The sequence below is a fragment of the Malania oleifera genome, chromosome 6 (genome assembly GCF_029873635.1).
Source record: "Malania oleifera isolate guangnan ecotype guangnan chromosome 6, ASM2987363v1, whole genome shotgun sequence".
In the NCBI taxonomy this organism is placed as follows: domain Eukaryota; kingdom Viridiplantae; phylum Streptophyta; class Magnoliopsida; order Santalales; family Ximeniaceae; genus Malania; species Malania oleifera.
Window position 1 is genome coordinate 31,961,097 of NC_080422.1, and position 16,279 is coordinate 31,977,375.

The following is a 16,279-nucleotide window of genomic DNA, read 5'->3' on the forward strand; positions in this document are numbered from 1 at the left end:
GTTTAAAGAGAAATCGTTCAAGTGTGTTCAAAGTTAAAGATGTTATTTTTTGGTTACTTCTAAACTAGTTGATTAGATACCCTAAGAAATGCATAACTAGATCTATACATACTAAAGGATATTTTCTAAAAATCATATATTATGTATTTGATACTTGGTATTCTCATCACATAGATACATACATACATATATATATATATATATATATATATATATATATTAGGGCTAATACTACCAAGATCACATTGAGGTTGAACCCTTGAGAGAAATATTGTTTTAACAAAGTGTGTGTCAAATCTTTGCAATCTTCAAAGCTATGTTTGTATTCAAAGATTTAACCTAAGTTTCTCCAAAGTATTGATTCATACAAACATTTTTGGAGATTTGATAAAAAGAGAATTGTGTGTTGAAGCATATCATACATAAACGATTGTATCGTTTCATACATTCTGACCTTCAAGTTATATGACATGGTAAATGTATTAGGAATTTGAATTGTACTCACAAGCTTTTGTTTGGAAGCATTTTTGCGTGTTTTTTACAGATTCTATTGTATTCACAGTTCGGTGTGTGAACCGAAATTTGAGGAGAAAGTTGTATCTTTTGTAAGTAGCGGAGTAGGAGGGAGTTGTACCTCTTGTAAGCAGTGGACTATAAGGGAAGCTCTGTCCCAATTTAAGGAACAGGGATTTCAGTGAAATCCTTGAGTGGTTGCTCAAGGCGAGGACGTAGGTCAAGTTGGCTGAACCTCGTAAAAACTGCATTTGTCTTCTCTCTTCCCTTTACTCTTTACTTTCAGCACTACATTTAAATTGTTCATATTGAATGTGTAGGTTGAATAACATTGAACACAAGTAATTGGGTAATAAGAACTCATTGGTAAATTGAATTTGTAGGGATTAAATATACAAGTAGGGATTAAGTGGTAAATAGATTCAAAAAATTTTTAAAATACCCAACTCACCCCCCCCCCCCTCTCGGGAATACACCTAATTCAACAGAAACCTAAGGTGTAGTCCTAAGAGGGGGGGTGAATTGGGTTATTTAAAAATCCTTAATGTCTTTTTAAGAGTTCTTGACTTTTTACAATCCTTTAAAGACATCTTTTGTTCTTATAGATTAGGAAATCCAACAAGCACTAACTTCTTCTATTTAATTCACAACCACAGCATACACAACAAATTAATCGATTGTTCAAGAAAAACAACCACAACACAAGTAATCAATTTTTGATTTGCAATATTCAGTAGCCTTTTATATGAAAGTGTAAGTCCTGTAGTTGGCCTTTGAATTGAAGATTAAAATACCATCCAAATACTTTTTCAAGATTAGAATTTAAATAAACCTTTAGCTAATATGTTTTGGGTTGTTAACCAATCAACGTACTCCCTTACAGTTTCCGCAAAATATCGATTAACCAACATACTCCCTTTCAGTTTCCGCAAGCCCAAGAACAAATTAGGCTTTGGTTTATGTAACTTCCAATTTGCATTGTTTTTACAATTAAAAGAATTACAACATCCACGTAGTTTATATTTTTGCTGGAATTTAAAGAGAGTAAGGGAAAGAGAGTGACACTGCTGCTTTTACGAGATTTAACTTACCACAGCCTACGTTCTGGCCTTAGGTCAACCACCTAAGGATTTCACTATACCCTGTTCCTTCCGGGTGGAACAAAAATCGTACAATAATCAAACTCTTTTTCAGGAAAAGAAACCTCTCCAAGCAACAGCCTATGCTTAGTCCAACGATTCAACAATACCTTAAACTATCAAAAGATCTAGTAGAAAGGAATGGATATCTGCGTACAAAAGCACTCTCAAACACAGAGTAAGTTGTACAAGTTAAATCTCAAATCATACTTCAAAACCAAAACTATAAAAAAAAAAAAAAAATGTGAAGCTCAAGGTTTAGAAGTCTCCAATGGTTCTTTCATAAAGATTTTGATGTAACTCAGAACCAAACCCTTATTTTTAATCCAGCAATTTTGTAGAGTTTTCCCTCCGGCAAAGGTGTGAGCAAGAATGAGCTTTAGGAGAATTTTTGCATAGAAATCGTATATTGCTTCAGTGTATTTTTTCATTGAGCAAGGGAGGTATTTATAAACTTCTTAAAGAAAAATTTTCTCATTTATCATGGAGCATTTAGGCAACTTTTCAAAAGATATTAAATCATAGAATCAATTTTGAAAATCTTCCCATAGGTTTGAATTTTAAAAATTTCCGCAGAGTCAGTCAGCTGACCCACTCGGCTGGGTCAATTTTTGCACAAGTCAGTCGACTGGACAAGCGGCTGACACCATTTTGTTTGTCAAAAAATAATTTTGATAAATTGTCAGTCGGCTGACAAAACCACGTTCAAAATAATCTGTCAGCTGGGCACTGTCAGTCAGCTGGGCGTTTTCAGTTCATTGAGTCGGTCAGCCAGATAGTTAACTTTGCTGAAGGTTTCCTATCAGTCGACTGATTTAACCACATTCAAATATGGTCAGTCGACTAGGTACTATCAGTCAGTTGGGTACTTTTAGTTCATCGAGTTAGTCGACTGGGCAGTCCTCCTTTTCAAATATTTTTTTTTATTTTTATTTTTAAATCTAGTTTATTTGAAAAACTTAATTATAACTTTTCAAAAATATTTTCAATAGTTTTTCAAGTGTTGGTCTCTAAGTCTTTGTATCTTAAGGAGCTTCACATATCTAAATAGTGATGACTTGAAGTACTTACAAATATCCTTCTAAGCATGATTTCCTTAATCACTAACTCTTGCAGCCTATTGAGGTTCACTTTTGACTTCAAGATCTGTTTGGTCTTTAAGCTCTTCATTTGTCATTCATTGCTTCAATATACTGAGAAGCTTTCACTTGATTGACATTGATCTTCAACTTGCTTCCATGATTAACCGTGAGTGTCCTTAGACCTAACATAAAGCCACTCAACAACACATGTTAAATCATCCTTCATTTTATTATCATTAAAACAAGATTGAAAAGACTAGTTAGGTCAACAATCTCCCCCTTTTTTATGATAACAAATGAAGAGCAAAAAAAATGTGAGTAAGCCTTAAAAGGACTCCCTCTTACAACAAGCATCATTTTACTCCCTCTTACAATATTCAATAAAATATCATGCTCATCATAAATATCATACAATATCACGCTCATTATAAATATCATATAATATCATGCTCATCATACTCATCATACAATATCATGCTCATCATACTCATCATATAATATCATGCTCATTCAATATCAAATACTTCTCCTTCTACCGTTTGATACATATCTCATGTTCGAATTTTTTCAATATCATGCTCAAATTTTGCTCAAATACTACTCCCCCTTTTGACATCAATCAAAAAAAGTAAGATACAACATTCATATTTGCGAAAAATATTTCAAAAGTAATATTAGTCATTCATAATTCATCATTGAAATACCAAGATCATGGAAATATTATCAATATCATTACATGCTCATAATTATGCTGTATTGCTCAAATACCAAATGATATATTCATGGATTCCAATATACTTCTTAGATACTAATATTGATGTCATATCATGCATTGCTTATAGATGCCAATTTATTCATGTGATCCATCATAAGCATACATGGTCAAGAAGTAATCAAGTCATGTCAAACTTCATGTTTCTAAATCATGCTGAATAACTTTAAACTCATATTTTCAAGATTCCAGTTTCAAGATATACACTTGTAGCATATTGCATATCACCTAAGCATGAAGTCTATTTTTCAATAAACAAGGGGAAAGAGAGCAACCAAGCTGAGTGTTGTGTCATACAACATATCAAAATACACGCCAAAACAACCTTAGAGCACATGAAGAGACAAACCCTAGGCTAATTGACTAACAACTCAAATGGCTTGAGTTTTATAAACAAGTTTAGGGTTGCTCTATCAGTTAGTCGACTGACCTCAGGTTCAGTTGGCTGATTGCTCTCTGGTCTAAGAAAATATTACCTCAGCCGGTCGGCTGACCTCAGGGTCAGTTGGTTGACTGGCCTCTATTCCAAAAAAAAACTGCTTTAGTCAATCGGCTAACCTTAGAGTCAATTGGCTGACTGTAAATTTTTCCTTAAGCTTTGTCCTTTTAGTTAGTTTCTCTACTATGTAGTAGACCAAGTTCTCTTCTAATGGTTATAAATCTATCTTCTGAGAGAGGTTTAGTGAAGATATCAGCCCATTGATCATTTGTATTGATGAATTCTAGAATGATGTCTTCTTTTTTAACATGATTTCTTAGGAAGTGATGTCTTATGTCAATGTGCTTGGTTCTTGAGTGTGAAATAGGATTTTTAGACATGTTTATCGCACTTGTATTATCACACTTAATTGGTGTAGTTGTGTATTTCAAATTGAAATCCCTTAATTGTTGTTTCATGTACAGTGTTTGTGAACAACAACTCCCAGCTGCTACATATTCATCCTCAGCAGTTGACAAAACTAAGGAGTTTTGCTTCTTAGAGAACCAAGAAACTAAAATTCTTCCTAAGAAGTGGCATGTGCCACTTGTACTTTGTCTATCTATTTTACACCATACATAGTCCGCATCTGAATAACTGATTATTTCAAAACCGATGTCCTTAGGATACCATAGTCCTAAGTCCATAGTGCCTATTAAGTATCTTAGGATTCTCTTAACAGCTATATGGTGTGATTCTTTAGGTGCTGATTGAAAGTGTGCACACATACACACACTAAATATTATGTCGGGTCTACTGGCTGTTAGATATAATAGACTTCCAATCATACCTCTGTAATACTTTGTGTCGCTGGATTTTCCCTTTCCATCTTTGTCTAGGCTGATGAAGGTACTCATAGGTGTTCCTATGGGTTTATTACTTTCCACACCGAATTTTTGTATCATTTCTTTTATGTATTTGGATTGACTTATAAAAGTCCCATTCTTTACTTGTTTAATTTGCAATCCAAGAAAATAGTTTAACTCTCTCATCATGCTTATTTCAATTTCTTCTTGCATACACTATGCAAATTCTTTACATAGATGTTCATTTGTAGCACCAAATATTATATCATCTACGTAGATTTGAATTAAAAGTATGTCATCTTCCTTAGTTTTAATGAACAAGGTGCTATCTATTTTTCCTCTTGAAAAGCCCTTCTCAATTAGAAATCCACTAAGTCTTTCATACCAAATCCTAGGGGCTTGTTTTAATCCATACAAAGCCTTAGTTAGTCTAAATACATGATTAGGATTTTCTATATTTTCAAAACCAGGGGGTTGTTCAACATATACTTCTTCATTAATATACCAGTTCAAGAATGCACTTTTGACATCCATTTTGTATAACTTAAATTCTTTGTAGGAAGCATAGGCTAATAGCATTCTGATAGCTTCCATTCTAGCTATAGGGGCAAAGGTTTCATCATAGTCTATCCCTTCTTCTTGGTTATACCCTTTTTCTATAAGTCTAGCTTTGTTTCTAATGATTATACCATTTTCATCCTTTTTATTTCTAAATACTCATTTAGTTCCTATGATTGAATGATTTTCAGGTTTGGGTACTAATTGCCATACTTTGCTTCTTTCAAATTGGTTTAATTCTTCTTGCATAGCAATTATCCAAGATTCATCTTTAAGGGCCTCTTCAACATCTTTAGGTTCAATTTGAGACAAGAATGCATAGTGATTGCATAGATTCTTTAAAGAAGATATAGTAGTTACACTTCTAGATAGTTCACCTATAATTTGATCTTGAGGGTGATCTTTTTATACTTCCATTCTCTTGGTAATTCTAGATTTTCTATAGGTTCATCTTTTGGGTTTCCTTCATTTACTTCATTTTCTTCCTTGATTTCTATCTCATCCTCCTTTTTGACAATATCATCCTTTTCCTCATTTTCGACTTCTCTTGAAAGAGGATTTGATTCATCAAAGACTACATGAATTGATTCAATTATGGTGAGTGTTCTTTTGTTATAAATCCTATAGGCCTTACTATTTGTAGAGTGTCCTAGGAAAATTCCTTCATCCGATTTAGCATCAAATTTTCCTAAGTTATCTTTGTTATTGAGTACAAAACACTTACACCCAAAGACATGAAAGTAAGTTATGTTGGGTCTTCTTCCATTCCATAATTCATAAGGTGTCTTATTTAGGCTTGATCTAATTGAAATCCTATTAATTACATAGCAAGCTGTATTTACAGCTTCGACCCAAAAATACTTGGGTAAGCTATTTTCGTTAAGCATAGTTCTTGCCATTTCTTGAAGGGTTCTATTTTTTATTTCCACAACTCCATTTTGTTGTGGGGGTTCTAGGAGCTAAAAAATTGTGGCCTGTGCGATGATCATTGCAAAATTTTTCAATGTCTTGATTCCTAAATTCTCTCTCTTTGTCACTTCTTAGATTTGAGACATTGTACCCTTTCTCATTTTGAAGCTTCTTGCATAAAGTAATTAATGAATTACAAGCTTCCTCTTTGTTAGCTAGAAACAATACCCATGTATATCTAGAGTAATCATCAACAATTATGAAGGCGTATTGTTTTCCACCTAGGCTTTGAGTTCTAGTGGGACCAAACAAATCTAAGTGTACGAGTTCTAGGGGTCTACTAGTTGATATATGTTTCTTCTTTCTGAAACTTTTCTTGATTTCTTTTCCTAGTTGATAGGCATCACACACTTTATCTTTGATAAACTTTGTGTTAGGTAAGTCTTTAACTAATTTCTTTTTAGAAAGCTTGGATATAAGATCCATGCTAGCATGTCCTAGTCTTCTATGCTAAAGCCAACTATTTTCACTCATAGTAGCTAAGCAAGTTATATCTTGTGAGATCAAGCTATCAAGGTTTATGCAATAAACATTGTTCATTCTACGTGAAGTGAATAGTGTCTTATAATCCTTAGAATTCTGAATTATGCATTTGTCTTTCTTAAATATTATTTCAAATCCTTTGTCGTTAAGTTGACTAATGCTTAATAGATTATGCTTTAGACCATCAACCAACAAGACATCATCTATAGTGAGTGAAGAGTATCTACCTATTTTACCAATTCCGATGATCTTGCCTTTTGCATTGTCACCGAATGTTACAAATCCTCCATCCTTTTGAGTGAGAGAAGTGAACTTAGATTTATCTCCCGTCATATGTCTTAAACATCCGCTGTCCTAGTACCATTTATCTTTAGACAAAGTGGTCCTAAAGCAAACCTATAAGAAATGATTTATGTTGTTACTTTTGGAACCCAAAATTTCTTAACTTTCTTTAAATCTTGTCTAATTTTAGCATTTATCTTCCATTCATTTATCTTTAATTTGTCTAATTTTGTTGTCCTACCATTTTTTTCGAAGTTATCTTTACCTTTGGTAAAGTTGTAAATAACCTTTTCCTTTTCTTGAATTTGGTTTTTAAAATCATTTATTTCTTGCACTCTCTTGCTATCTTCATTTACTTGAAACTTAGCTAATTTTTTAGACAAGTTATCTACTTTCTTCTCAAGCTCTTCAATCCTTAAGTCTTTTTCTTCTTCAACAAGTTTTGAGGATTCAAGCTGATTTCTAAGTGTTTCATTTCGTTGTTTCAAGCTTATGTTCCTCTTTGAGACCTTAATGAACTTATTATGTAGAGAGAATAATTCAGCTTGAAGTTTTTTATAAGAAGGCATGCTTTCACATGAATTACTACATGATTCATCACATGAATCTTCAAAGAGAGAGCAGTAAGAGTTTTCCTCTTCGTTGTGTACCATAAAGCACATGTTTGCTACTTCTTGCTCGCTTGACTCGCTCTCCGATTCACTCGAACTTGGGTCATCCCAAGTTGCCTTCATTGCATGCTTCTTTTTCCTCTTTTCTTTCTTGAGTTGTGGGCAGTCGGGCTTGATGTGTCCGGCCTTTTTACAGTGATAGCAAGTGGGAGGTTCATTTTTGCTTTTGTATTCTCTTTTATTACTCTCTCCTTTTTCAACTTTTGATCCGTTGTATTTTCTAGTGAATTCTTGTTTCTTTTGAAGAATTTTCCAAGTTTTTTTTGTTATGAAGGCTAAGTCTTCATCTTCTAATTCACTAGATCCATTATCTTCTTCACTTGAATGTTCTTTTGAGGCCTTTAGAGTTATATATTTCGTATTTTTATTTTCAGTATTTCTTTCTTTCAAAATCATTTCATAGGTTAGGAGTGATCCTATGAGTTCATCTAATGAAGTTGTTTTGAGGTTTCTCCCTTCCGTTATGGCTGTGGCTTTCGGTTCCCAAATAGGTGGAAGTGCTCTTAAAATTTTGCGGATCATCTCATGGGTGGACTATGTTTTTCGTAAGGCACTTAGTGAGTTTATGATATGTGTGAACCTAGTGTACATGCTTGTTATAGTTTCATCAGAATTCATCCTAAAAACTTCGTATTCACTAGTTAACATATCAATTATACTTTCCCTAACATCTATTGTGCCTTTATAGGTTACCTCTAATTTATCCCAAATTTCTTTAGCTATTTTACACGCCATTACTCTATTGTATTCATTTGCATCAAGTGCACAATATAGGGTGTTTATTGCACTTGAGTTAATTTGCAACATTTTGTAATCTGATTTGATTTGTTCTTTATCTTCTTTGGGTACTTCTTTTCCATCTACTAGTTTAGTGGGGATTAGGTTTCCATTTGTGACAACATTCCATGCCTTCCAGTCCATTGTTTGAAAGTAGATTATCATTCGTTGCTACTAAAAGGTGTAATTAAGTCCACAAAAATGGGTGGTCTAGTTGAGGATTGACCCTCACCAAAGAGGGCTATTCCTATTTGTGCCATCTAGATCTTTATATAGCTACTTGTCAGGTTTTGCTATAACCGCTCTCTGATACCAATTGAAACCTAAGGTGTAGTCCCAATAGGTGGGTGAATTGGGTTATTTAAAAATCCTTAGAGTCTTTTTAAGAGTTCTTGACTTTTTACAATCCTTTAAAGACTTCTTTTGTTCTTATTGATTAGGAAATCCACACAAGCACTAACTTCTTCCATTCAATCCATAACCACATCATACACAACCAATTAATTAACTGTTCAAGCAAAAAAAACCACACAAGTAATCAATTTTTGATTTGCAATATTTAGCAGCCCTATATATGAAAGTGCAAGTCCCGTAGTTGGCTTTTGAACTGAAGATTAAAATACCATCCAAACACTTTTTCAAGATTAGAATTTAAATAAACCTTTAACTAATAGGTTTTGGATTATTAACCAATCAACGTACTCCCTTACGATTTTCACAAAATATTGATTAACCAATGTACTCCCTTTCGATTTCCACAAGCCCAAGAACAAATTAGGCTTTGGTTTATTTAACTTCCAATTTGTGTTGTTTTTATAATTGAAAGAATTACAACATCCACGCAGTTTATATTTTTACTAGAATTTAAAGAGAGTAAGGGAATTTACGAGGTTCGGCTTACCACAGTCTACATACTCGTCTTAAGTCAACCACCTAAAGATTTCACTATACCTTGTTCCTTCCGGGTGGAACAAAAACCTTACAATAATCAACCTCTTTTTGAGGAAGAGAAAACTCTCCAAGAAACAACCTATGCTTGGTCCAATGATTCAACAATACCTTGAACCGTCAAAAGATCTAGTAGAAAGGAATGGATATCTGTGTACAAAAACACTCTCAAACATAGAGCAAGTTGTGCAAGTTAAATCTCAAATCATACCTCAAAACCAAAACTATGTAGAGAATGAGAAGTTCAAGGTTTAGAAGTCACCAATGGTTCTTTCATAAAGATTTTGATGCAACTCAGAACCAAACCCTTATTTTTTATAGAAATCGTATATTGACACACTCGACTAGGTCAATTTTTGCACAAGTCAATCGGTTGGACAAGCGGCTGACACCATTCTGTCTCTCAAAAAATAATTCTGATAAATTTTCAGTCGGTTGACTGAACCATGTTCAAAATAGTTAGTCGGCTAGGAACTATCAGTCGGCTGGGTATTTTCAGTTCATTGAGTGAGTTGGCTGGACAGTAACTTTGCTGAAGGTTTTCTGTCAATCGGCTAACTGAATTACGTTCAAATATGGTCAGTTGGCTGGGTACTTTTAGTTCATCAAGTTAGTAGGTTGGGCAGTCGTCCTTTTCAAATATTTTCTATTTCTTTTATTTCTTTAAAATCTAGTTTACTTGAAAAACTTAATTATAACTTTTCAAAAACATTGTCAAGACTTTTTCAAGTGTTGGTCTCTAAGTCTTTGTATATTAAGGAGCTTCACATATCTAAATAGTGATGACTTGAAGTACTTACAAATATCTTTCAAAGCATGATCTCCTTAATCACTAAGACTTGTAGCCTCTTGAGGTTCACTTTTGACTTCAAGATCTGCTTGGCCTTTAAGCTCTTCATTTGTTGTTCATTGCTTCAATATACTGAGAAGCTTTCACTTGATTGACATTGATCTCTAGCTTGCTTCCATGATTAATCATGAGTGTCCTTAGACCTGACATAAATCCACTCAACAACACATGTTAAACCATCCTTTATTTTGTTATCATCAAAACAAGATTGAAAAGCCTAGTTAGGCCATCAAATAGCCCTCTCATTATAAGAACAAATATGAATAGAGTTGAAGTTGAATATAGAAGAAGCATTTCTTTGCTTGAGTTTGTTAAGCTTGTTCCTCTTCTCGTGAGTGAGTAGTGTGAGGTGATATGAATGGTGTATTCCTAAGAGGAAGGGTGAATTGGGTATTTAAAATTTTTCTTCTTAGGTTCAATTCAAATCACGATCAGTATATCACAACCTAGGGTCTATCTAAGCATATACCAATTAAACAGATAATGAGATATGCAAATATTTGGAACAAGATATAGCAAATTAAATAAAGCATTCAAGCGCAGAAATTAAAGAGCCGAAAAAAAATTTGTTATCAGGGTTCGGCCAATCCTACCTACGTCCCTGCCTTAAGCTCATCAACAAGAGGAATTACTAAATGTTCACTTAACTGGTGGAGCATCACCGATTACAACCTCCTCTCCTTACTGGGTTAGGAATACCCTAGGTTAGATTACAGGGCTAACCCAAACCTAGCCACATCTTACAGGACGGTGCACCTAGTTCTCCTAACTAGGTATGAACCAATCTAGGACTCTCCTAACTGGGTCTGAGCCAATCCAATGCATGTTACAAGCCAGTGCAATCCTCTTCTGACCACGCATCGGGAATACAACAAAAATCAAATGTTTGTGTACAAGTAAATGCTTCTACAAACAAGCATATGTGTACAATTTGAAGCACTAAAATGCACTCACACAAGATATGAAATGAAGCTCAAAGTGAGTATGCATATTTTTCACAATAATATTTTTGAAATCTTTGATATATATATATATATATATATATATATATATATATATATATATATATATGATGAATGCTCAAAGATTTAAACCCTAAAAAAATTGTTCTCCAAAAAATATATTTCAATTAAGATGAAGGAGAACCTAGGGTTTTAAAAAAAAAAAAAAAAACAACTCAAGAAGCTTTTTAATCAACAGTTATGAGTTTAAGTATGCTCAAAGCTAGCTTGATTAATTTTCAAATAGAAAAGCCTTTGAATCAATATATGTATATGGTTTAATATATGCTCAAGGATTTTAAGCAAACTTAAAGAGAGATTTTCTACAAAAATATTTTCAAAGAAGGAATAGGAGATAATGGAGTATTTGCTCTTCAAAATATATTTTTGCAAAATAGAAGATGGAAGAGCTTTGATCTTTATAAAACAAATGCCCAATATAAATATTCTCTTTACAACCTTCAAATGCAATAATCTTTGCAAGTGAAAAGGAGTAAAGGAATAATCAAAAACTCTCTTTAAAACGATTTTTCAAAGGAATAACAAAGAGAGAATGAAAATCTTGCTTGAAAGCATAAAAATGAGATATAAAAATTTTGAGAGAATTTTTGGACTAATCAAGTTGCTAATCAGGAGTTATGATGGGGTATATATGGAATTCTTGAAAATTTTGACTGTTAGGGACATGGTAAGAATTTTAAAAAATGTTTAATTAAAATTTAAACATGATTAGCGCTTAAAAAATAGTGGGAACCCGAGAGGTTCAGTCGGCTGAGGGATTTTTTCGGTCAGCCGAACACAAAGAGAGATTTGAAATTTATTTTGGGGTTCGATTGACCGTGGGAGGTGACCGGTCGGCTAGCCAAGGCTCATTTTTTAACCTTCATAGGTTTGATTGCCCAGGCTTAACGCCGGTTTTTTGAAAGGACAAGGCCGGTCGACTGAGCCACTTTTAAGACACACAAGTCGGTCAATGGAGCTTTAATAAACAAGACAAAGTCATGGTCGGGCGGCCAAGATGTTTTCTTGTTCCGGTTGACTAAGGCTTCACAGAAATGGCCACCTGGCAAGGACAGTCGACCGAGGCATTTTGCATATAAGGAGGTCGGTCGACTGAGCCTAGTTAAAACTTAGGTTTTGTCCTCTTTTTAGCCTTAAAATCATTTAAAAACCTTTTTAAGTGTTTTAACAAATAATGTGAAGGGTTTTTCGTGAAAAAGTTGGCTCCCTAGGGTCAGTCTATGGTCTTTATTTGAGCTATCATTCACATCATGCATGCAATGCATTATTACGGACCCAAAAATAAATGCAATTACTAATCAGATGATAAATGTCTTCTTCTTCCTCTTCTTTTTCTCTTATGGAACTTGCGTTTTGTCATTATCAAAGCAGGGATCAGACTCAAAAAGTCAACAATCTCCCCCTTTTTGATGATGATAAACGCACCATAGCAAAATGGGGTTTAGCCTAAAAAGGCCCCCCCTAAGAATATGCATAAATTAAAACGTAAACATTGAAACTTAAGCTTATCAAGAAGACATTTAACAATAAAACACAAATACATAATGCATGCTACTCAGATATTTAAACCCCTTTTTAATCCCCCTTAAAAACATTTTGCTCGGTATCCTTCTCCCCCTTTTGTCATCAGTAAAAGGGCTAAGTTATAAACCATTTGAGCATTAAAAGACTTAGCTTAAAAAGAATTCCCCCTTTTTAATTTAAAACTTGGGCATTTAAAAACATTTTACTGTGGATTTGAAAATATTTGCAAGAAAGCACACACACAGTATAACTGGTCATTTAAGTTTAAAAAAATATAACAAACAAGGTCAGACCATAATCATCCTCAAACCATTGGAGTTCAATCAATATATAAGACCCACCAAAAAAAAAAGAATTTTAAAGTATGCAGCATATGACGACTAAGTGTAGGTTTGAGTATAAATTTGGTCTATCTAGTTCACATGCATTTTCATATATGATCAACAAACCAGTTATGCAGTTAAAAAATAATGATTTTCACGACAATTAAATGAATATTAAAAGATAGCACATGTCATGAACCATTTGAGTGCACAAACAAGAAAAAAGATATATCTCATGTAAAATCATTTCTTGCCAGAAACATATATATATATATATATATATATATATATATATAGATAAATAATATATATCCCCTTATGATTCTCAATAAATATCGGGGATTGTGCTTGCTGAAAAAGAAACGCTTAAGCAAGCAATGATTTCTCTGGTTGAGCACTTAAGCACATTCCTAATATAACCAGAAAAATCAACAACATAGATCTAAAAATAGGGATCATATGGCTACGCAAATAAGTGAGGATAATCAACATATTTCAAATCAAGATTTACAATAGAATTATCACATTCAAACACAAGCCACATAGTGTTCATAGAAGATCTAAGCCATAGAGTAGGTGAGTGCCACTAGATAGAAGGTTAAGTTCAAAGGCTCCCTCTATGAAATTGAATGCGAGCTTAGATGCTATGGATTTAAAATTTATTGTGAGTAGAAAGAAATCCATCATACTAAATGTGCGGGCCACAGTGAGCTATGAATCTAAGATAAGAGTAGAGTGAGCATAAGAAATAGAAATTTAATTTTAGATGCTCCCCCTATTAATGTATATACAAGCTTAGATGAAATGAAGTGCCTATACTAATCAAAGATGATTCCTTTAAGTACACTAATCGATATAAGCACTCTTTCTGAATCAACTATACTAGATAGAGATAAATTCATTTCAATCATTGCAACCAGTATAGTCTCCCTAGAGCCTTCAAATGTATCAGAGGATATATATTAAGGCATGAAATGATACTCATAACCTAGAACAATCCATATCTATTTATAGACCTTTAAGAACTAGATATGATGTTTAGGGTTTTTCAAGAGAGCCTCAATATTCAAAAGGCTAAATATGATGCATGTGAGTCTTTTATACTCTTCCTCTAGGGATGGAGCTTAGCTCCTCTAATTATTCGATGATCATGTAAAAATGAAGTTTAATTTTTTTAGTTTTCACTCATCCATTCAAATATATTTTAACATTAATTTTATCATAATCATCTTAGCACATGGTTTTATTTTGGGAAAAATCTAACGAAATTTTGGCAGCATACCGTTTGTAAATTGCACATTTTCTCATTTTAACATGTAACTAAAACCTGGTTGTTCTCAACAAATAGCTCATATTAAGCATGCAACAATCTAAATCCACTACCAACATGCAATTCACATCACTACATCAGTCATACAGGTGGTATTCAATTCAAGCATGCAATTAGGTAGTTCAAATCACATATCATGTAAACTACCAATCAAGATAATATTAACCATAAAGAACAGTGAATAGTTTTGAATTCAGTGCAGTGTTGTTTTTCACAAAGGCATATGGGCATAAAATAAGATCATGAGGGAATTTAGATTTTATAATCATAGTGTTGAGATGCTCCCCTTGAGTTGTGCACTCTACTTATGCCTTTTTCTTTTATTCATTCTTGAATATCTTAGCCAAGTGTTCTATATTTTTAGTGAATTAAACTTGGCTCTGGATGCATAGGCTTTAATGGACCAAAAAGTCATAATCAATATTCCTTCAATGTATAAAGCCTATTTCGCCTTTTTTTTTTTTTTTTCTTATGAGTCGCAATTTTTGAGAGGCTCAAGTTCAAATGGCATTTAACTTTAATTGTTTGTGCATAGGTTTCTTTGAAATTTGTTCTATCATCTATATTGAAACCTGTAGCAATCATTTTAGCCATTCATCTTCATCATAGGTATACGAAGCTCTAATGGATTTGATTTAACATTTGAGAGCTTATGAAGTAGGAGAGGATAAATACTCTAGACAATTTAATCAACTTAAAGTCCAGAAGAGTATTTAGGAGACGCAGGACATTATTTAAAATGTTTTTTGTGCTTGTAATTATGGCCTGACAATTTATCCAGAGAGCATTTAGGAATGTACAATTTTTTGAGTACAACTCTTTGGTGATTGGAATGTATTCTTTAGATATGATTAAAATTTGAAATCAGGATATGAACCAATGAATAGGTAGAGTCTTTACTAGATATGATTGTCGTTTGGTAAAGATTTCCTATGGAGGAGAAGGTAAACAAAAAATTTTACGTTTTAAGCACATAGGGAATGTTTGATTATGACTAGATGAATTGACTCCCTTAATGGATGTTTCTTAACAAGCACTTAATAGATATGAAAATTTATGATAATTAGTGCTTATGGCTAGAGTGATGACTTATCTTTGATCAGGCTTTTATGTTTAAGAGTAATCTTAGAGTTAAATGATATATAACAGAATGGATTCCCTAAAGCTCAATTTATGTACAATGGATATAAGATGCTTAACTTAAGATTTTTATATTCAAGTGGATTAAGCATTAAGAATCATATATCAAGCACAATTGCCTTGTCCATTTGGAAGTGGATTTCTTTTAAGCATGCTTCTAAGTTATTCTCTAGGATATGATGATTTATGTTTTACATCTCAAAAATATATATCTATTCAAAGTTGGCATGCTTTAGCCAATATTTTCATTCACCAATCAATATGATATTTATGTATTAAGTTCAGATTGGATACATATAAATGGTTTTCGTATTGGCTTGATTTTCGGAAGTTTTTAGTATACAAAAGTGTACAGTGAATGCATATACTAAGTTTCTACACTTTTAAGCTCAAGCTACTTCCTAACCATTAAGTCATCACTACCCTAAGAACTAAGGAAAGATTAACTAATTAGGTATTTTCAATTTGAATCCATTTTCCTTAGGTCCTATGGGGTTAGCCTCCATGATTACCCACATCATTTCTTTTTCTATACCTCTGGCACCTCTAACTAGACAGTTATTTTGAATGTGCCATTTTCCTTCATCAAATAAACATGTTTTGTATATATAT